Source organism: Callithrix jacchus, chromosome 15, assembly GCF_049354715.1.
Source record: "Callithrix jacchus isolate 240 chromosome 15, calJac240_pri, whole genome shotgun sequence".
NCBI lineage: Eukaryota > Metazoa > Chordata > Mammalia > Primates > Cebidae > Callithrix > Callithrix jacchus.
Genome location: NC_133516.1, coordinates 1062505 through 1068140, shown reverse-complemented (window position 1 = coordinate 1068140; position 5636 = coordinate 1062505). Strand labels below are relative to the sequence as shown.

The following is a 5636-nucleotide window of genomic DNA, read 5'->3' as shown; positions in this document are numbered from 1 at the left end:
GCCTGCGCATCCTGGTGAATACCCGTCTCATTTAAAAAAAGAAAAAGAAAAGAAATCAGACAGAGCAGTGTGTACAATTCTAAAGAAAAACAAGGTGCCAGAGAAATCCACCCCCCTCCCCGCCTTTCTTTATGATGTACTCTTTCCATCTTGTCACCTAGGCTGGAGTGCAATGGTGCTATCTTGGCTTATTGTAGCACCTGCCTCCTGGGTACAAGCGATTGTCCTGACACAGCCTCTCTAGTAGCTGGAATTGCAGGTGTCCACACCACCAGGTCCAGCTAACTTTCTGTGTTTTTATTTGTATATCCAATCTATCTGTATTTCATTTCTAGAAAACAGCCACAATGGCAAAAAAAAATTACAGAACACTGCACACCTTTGCATGTCATCCTTCCGCTGCGGCCATGCCGGCCTTCTGTGTAGCATCCCAATTTTAGGGTAGGTGCTGCCGAAGTGAGCACATGCCATGCCCAGCTCAGCTTTTTAATTTTTTTCTATTTTTATGTTTTTGTAAGGAGCAAATTGCTCTGTGTCGTTCGAGGCCAGTCTCGAAACTGTGACCTTAGGATTGGCCCGTCTCGGCCTTCCAAAGAGCTGAAATTACAAGCATAAGCCACCGAGCTCAACCCAAGTTTTGTTTTTGTTTTAAAGACAGGGTTTCACCACGTTGGTTGGGACGGTCTTGAACCCACAACCTCGTGTGATCCGCCCACCTTGGTCTTCACAGCTCCTGGATGACAGGCTCCCGTGAGCCACCGTGGCCAGCTGGCTGACTTTATTGTTAAAAAAGAAGTCAGAGAGACTGGGCTGAGCGCTGTGACTCACTCCAGCAATCCTAGCACTTTGGGAAGCTGAGGTGAGCGGGTCACCTTATGTCACAAGTTCGAGATCAGCCTGCGAATCCCAGTGAAAATCCACCTCATTTAAAAAAAGAAAAAAAGAAAAAAAAAAGAAATCTGACACATCAGTGTGTACAATTGTAAAAAAAAAACGAGGTGCCGGATGACTCAACCCCCTGCCCTGCCTTTCTTTATGCCATACTGTTTCCCTCTTGTCACCCAGGCTGGAGCGCAATGCTGCGATCTTGGCTTATTGCAACACCTGACTGCCGGGCAGGTTTTTTTTTTTTTGTACCTCTAATCTATGTATATTTGATTTCTACAAAACAGCCACAACAGCAAAAAAAAAAATTACAGAACGCTGCACATTTTGCGTGTCATCCTTGGGCTGTGGCCACGCTGGCATTCTTTGTAGCATCCAAATTTCAGTGTAGGTGCTGCCGAAATGAGCACATGCCATGCCCGGCTCAGCTTTCTTATTTTTTGTTTTACTGTTTTTTATACGAAGCAAGTTGCACTGTGTCATTCTAGGCCTGTCTCGAACCTGGGACCCCAGGATTGGCTCATCTTGGCCTTCCAAAGTGCTGAAATTACAGACGTGAGCCGCCGAGCCCAGCCCAAGTTTTCTTTTCGTTTTTAAGACGGGGTTTCACCATGTTGGTCGGACCAGTCTAGAACCTGCAACCTGGCATAATCTTCCCACCTTGGTCTTCGTAGTGCCTTGATGACAGGCTCCCATGAGCCACCATGCCTGGCCGGCCGATTTTACTGTTAAAAAAAAATCCGAGAGATTGGGCCGGACGGTGTGACTCACTCCAGCAACTTTAGCACTTTGGGAGACCGAAGTGGGTGGGTCACCTGAGGTCACAAGTTCGAGGTCAGCCTGGACATCCCAATGAAAACCCACCTTACTTAAAAAAGTAGAAAAAGAAAAAAAAATGAGACTCATCAGTGTGTACAATTGTAACAAAACGAGGTACCATGTGACTCCACCACACTCCTCGCCTTTCTTTATGATGTATTGTTTCCCTTTTGTCACCCAGGCTGGAGTACAATGGTGTGATGTTGGCTTATTGCAATGCCTGCCTCCTGGGTTTAAGTGATTGTCCTGCGGCAGCCTCCCAAATAGTTGGGAGTACAAGTGTCCACACCACCACATCCACCTAACTTTGTTTTTTTTTCTTTGTACCTCCAATCTATCTGTATTTGATACAGTAAGGCACTGTGACTCATGCAATGAATCCCAGCACTTTGGGAGGCCAAGGTGGATGGGTCACCTGAGGTCAAGAGTTCGAGGTCAGCCTGGGTATTTCGGTAAAAACCAACCTCACTTGAAAAAGGAGAAAAAGAAAAAGAAATCAGACAGATTAGTGTGCACAGTCAAAACAACAGGAGGTGTCGGGTGACTCCACCCCCTGCCCCAACTTTATTTAAGACGTACTGTTCCCCTCTGATCACCGGCTGGAGTGACACAGTGTGATCTTGGCTTATTGCAACACCTGCCTCCTGCATTCAAGGAATTGTCCTGCCAATGCCTCCCAAGTAGCTGGGGTTGCAAGTGTCCGCAGCACCACGTCCAGCTAACTTCGTATTTTTTTTTTTTTTTTTGCACCTCAAATCTATCTGTATTTGATTTCTACAAAACAGACACAACGGCAAAAAAAAAAAAAAAATACAGAACGCTTCACTCCTTCATGTGTCATCCTTGTGCTGCGGCCATTGTGGCCTTCTGTGTAGCGTCCCAATTTCAGTGTGGGTGCTGCCAAAGTAAGCACATGCCATGCCAGGCTCAGGTTTTTTATTTTTTTCTGTTTTTATGTTTTTTTATAGGGAGCGGGTTGCGCTGTGTCATTCGAGGTCAGTCTCGAACCTGTGACCTTACAATCGGCCCGCCTTGGCATTCCAAAGTGCTGGGATTGCAGGCGTGAGCCGCTGAGCCCAACCCAAGTTTATTTTTATTTTAAAGACGGGGTTTCACCATGTCAGTCGGGCTGGTCTCGAACCTGCAACCTCGCATGATCCACCCAGCTTGGTCTTCGAAGTGCCTGGATGACTGTCTCCCTTGAGCCACCGTGCCCGGCCTGCCGACTTTATTGTCAAAAAAAGAAATCTGAGAAACTGCGCCAGGCGCTGTAACTCACGCTAGCAGTCCCAGACATTGGGAGGCCGAGATGGGCGGGTCACTTGAGGTCACGAGTTCGAGGTCAGCCTGGGCAGCCCGGTGAAAACCCGCCACTCTTAAAAATGGAGAAAAAGAAAACTTAAAGTAGTCCGAAACATCAGTGTGTACGATTGTAACAATACGAGGGGTCGAGTGACTCCACCCCCTGCCCCGCCTTTCTTTATGACGTATAGTTTCCCTCTTGTCACCCAGGCTGGAGTGCAACACCTCCCCCCGAGTTCAAACTATTTTCCTGATGATTACTCCCAAGTAGCTGGGGTTGCAGGTGTCCTCACCACCATGTCCAGCTAACTTTCTATATTCTTCTTTTTTTTGTACCTCAAATCTACCTGTATTTTATTTCTACAAACAAGCCACAACGGCAAAAAAAAAAAAATTACGCACCACTGCACACCTTTGCTGTTATCGTTGGGCTACAGCCATGGCTTCCGTGTAGCATCCCAATTTTTGTGTAGGTGCTGCTGAAGCGAGCACATGCCATGCCCGACTCAGCTTTTTTATTTTTTTCTGTTTTAATGTTTGTTTTTTTTTCATAGGGAGCGGGTTGTGCTGTGTCATTCGAGGCCAGTCTCCACCCAGTGACCTCACGATCGGCCCGCCTCGGCATTTTAAAGTGCTGGAATTACAGGCGTGAGCAGCCGATCCCAACCCAAATTTTACTTTATTTTTTTAAAGATGAGGATTCACCATTTCAGTAGGGCCTGTGTCGAACTGCAACCTTGCGTTATCCACCCCCCCTTGGTTTTCGAAGCACCTGGATGATAGGTTCCTGTGGGCCTCTGTGCCTGGCCTGCCGACTTTATTGTCAAGAGAAAAAATAAGAGAGACTGGGCCAGGCACTGAGACTGACGCCAGCAATCCCAGCACTTTGGGAGGCCGAGGATGGTGTGTCACCTGAGGACACGAGTTCGAGGTCAGCCTGGGCAGCTCGGTGAAAACTCACCACTCTTAACAAAGGAGAAAAAGAAAACTTATAGTCCGAAACATCAATGTGTACAATTGTAACAAAACGAGGTGTCGGGTGACTCCAAGCCCCGCCCCGCCTTTCTTTATGACCTACAGTTTCCCTTTTGTCATCCAGGCTGGAATGCAACAGTACGATCTTGGCTTATTGCAACAACTCCCTCCTGGGTTCAAACTATTGTCCTGATAATGCCTCCCAAGTAGCTGGGGTTGCAGATGTCCACACCACCACGTCCAGCTAAATTTCAATTTTTCTTTTTTTTTGCACCTCAAATCTACCTGTATTTTATTTCTACAAAACAGCCACAATGGCGACAACAACAACAAAAAAATACGAACCACTTGCACACCTTTGCATGTCATCGTTGGGCTGTGGCCACGGTGGCCTTCTATGTAGAGTCCCAATTTCAGTGTAGGTGCTGCCGAAACAAGCACATGCATGCCCGGCTCAGGTTTTAATTTTTTTGTTTTTTTTTATAGAAAGCAGGTTGTGCTGTGTCGTTTGAGGCCAGTCTTGAACCTGTGACCTCACGATCGGCCTCCCTTGGAATTTCAAAGTGCTGGGATTACAGGCTTGAGCTGCTGAGCCCAACCCAAGTTTTGTTTTTGTTTTAAAGACAGGGTTTCACCATGTCGATCGGGCTGGTCTGGAACCTGCAACCTCGCGTGTTCTGCCTGCCTTGGTCTTCGAAGCGCCGGAATGACAGGCTCTTGTGAGCCACCATGCCTGGCCCGCCGACGTTATTGTAAAAAAAGGAATCGGAGAGACTGGGCGGGGTGCTGTGACTCACGCCAGCAATCCCAGCACTTTGGGAGGCTGAGGTGGGCGGGTCACCTGAGGTCACAAGTTCGAGGTCAGCCTGGGTAGCCCAGTGATAACCCACCTCACTTAAAAAAAAGGAAAAAGAAAACAAAGTAGTTTGACACATCTGTGTGTACAATTGCATCAAAACGAGGTGTCGAGTGACTCCACCCCTTACCCCGTCTTTCTTTATGACGTATAGTTTCCCTCTTGTCACCCAGGCTGGAGTGCAACAGTGCGATCTTGGCTTATTGCAACACCTCCCTCCTGGGTTGAAGCTATTTTCCTGATATTGCCACCCAAGTAGTTGGTGTTGCAGGTGTCCACACCAGCATGCCCAGCTTTCTATTTTTTTTTATACCTCAAATCTACCTGTATTTTATTTTTATAAAACAGCTGCAATGGCAAAAAAAAAAAAAAAATACAGACCGCTGCACACCTTTGTGTGTCATCGTTGGGCTGTGGCCACGACGGCATTCTGTGTAGCATCCCAATTTTAGTGTAGGTGCTGACGAAGTGAGCACATGCCATACCCGGCTCAGCTTTTTAATTTTTTTCTGTTTTAATGTTTGTTTAATAGGGAGTGGGTTGCACTGTGTCCTTCTGGGCCAGTCTCGAACCTGTGACCTAATGATAGGCCCGCCTCAGCATACTAAAGTGCTGAATTACAGGCATGAGCTGCCGAGCCCAACCCAAGTTTTGTTTTTGTTTTAAAGACGGGGTTTCACCATGTCGGTCAGGCCGGTCTCGAACACACAACCTCGCATGATTCGCCCACCTTGGTCTTCGAAGCACCTCATGACAGGCTCCTGTGAGCCTCTGTGCTTGGCCCGCCGACTTAATTGTC

General features: G+C 47.4%; 3 non-coding genes across 3 annotated transcripts; all 3 read right to left on the bottom strand.

Annotated features, from left to right (window-relative positions):
• Window positions 1-357: 357 nt before the first annotated feature.
• LOC144579650 (U6 spliceosomal RNA) lies at window positions 358-464 on the bottom strand. Its single transcript, XR_013527784.1, has one exon. It is a non-coding gene; the product is annotated as a U6 spliceosomal RNA (small nuclear RNA).
• Window positions 465-1187: 723 nt separating this feature from the next.
• LOC118151254 (U6 spliceosomal RNA) lies at window positions 1188-1295 on the bottom strand. The gene has a single exon (XR_004739405.3). It is a non-coding gene; the product is annotated as a U6 spliceosomal RNA (small nuclear RNA).
• A 1215-nt stretch (window positions 1296-2510) lies between these two features.
• On the bottom strand, window positions 2511-2617 carry LOC144579649 (U6 spliceosomal RNA). Its single transcript, XR_013527783.1, has one exon. It is a non-coding gene; the product is annotated as a U6 spliceosomal RNA (small nuclear RNA).
• Between the last annotated feature and the right edge of the window lie 3019 nt (window positions 2618-5636).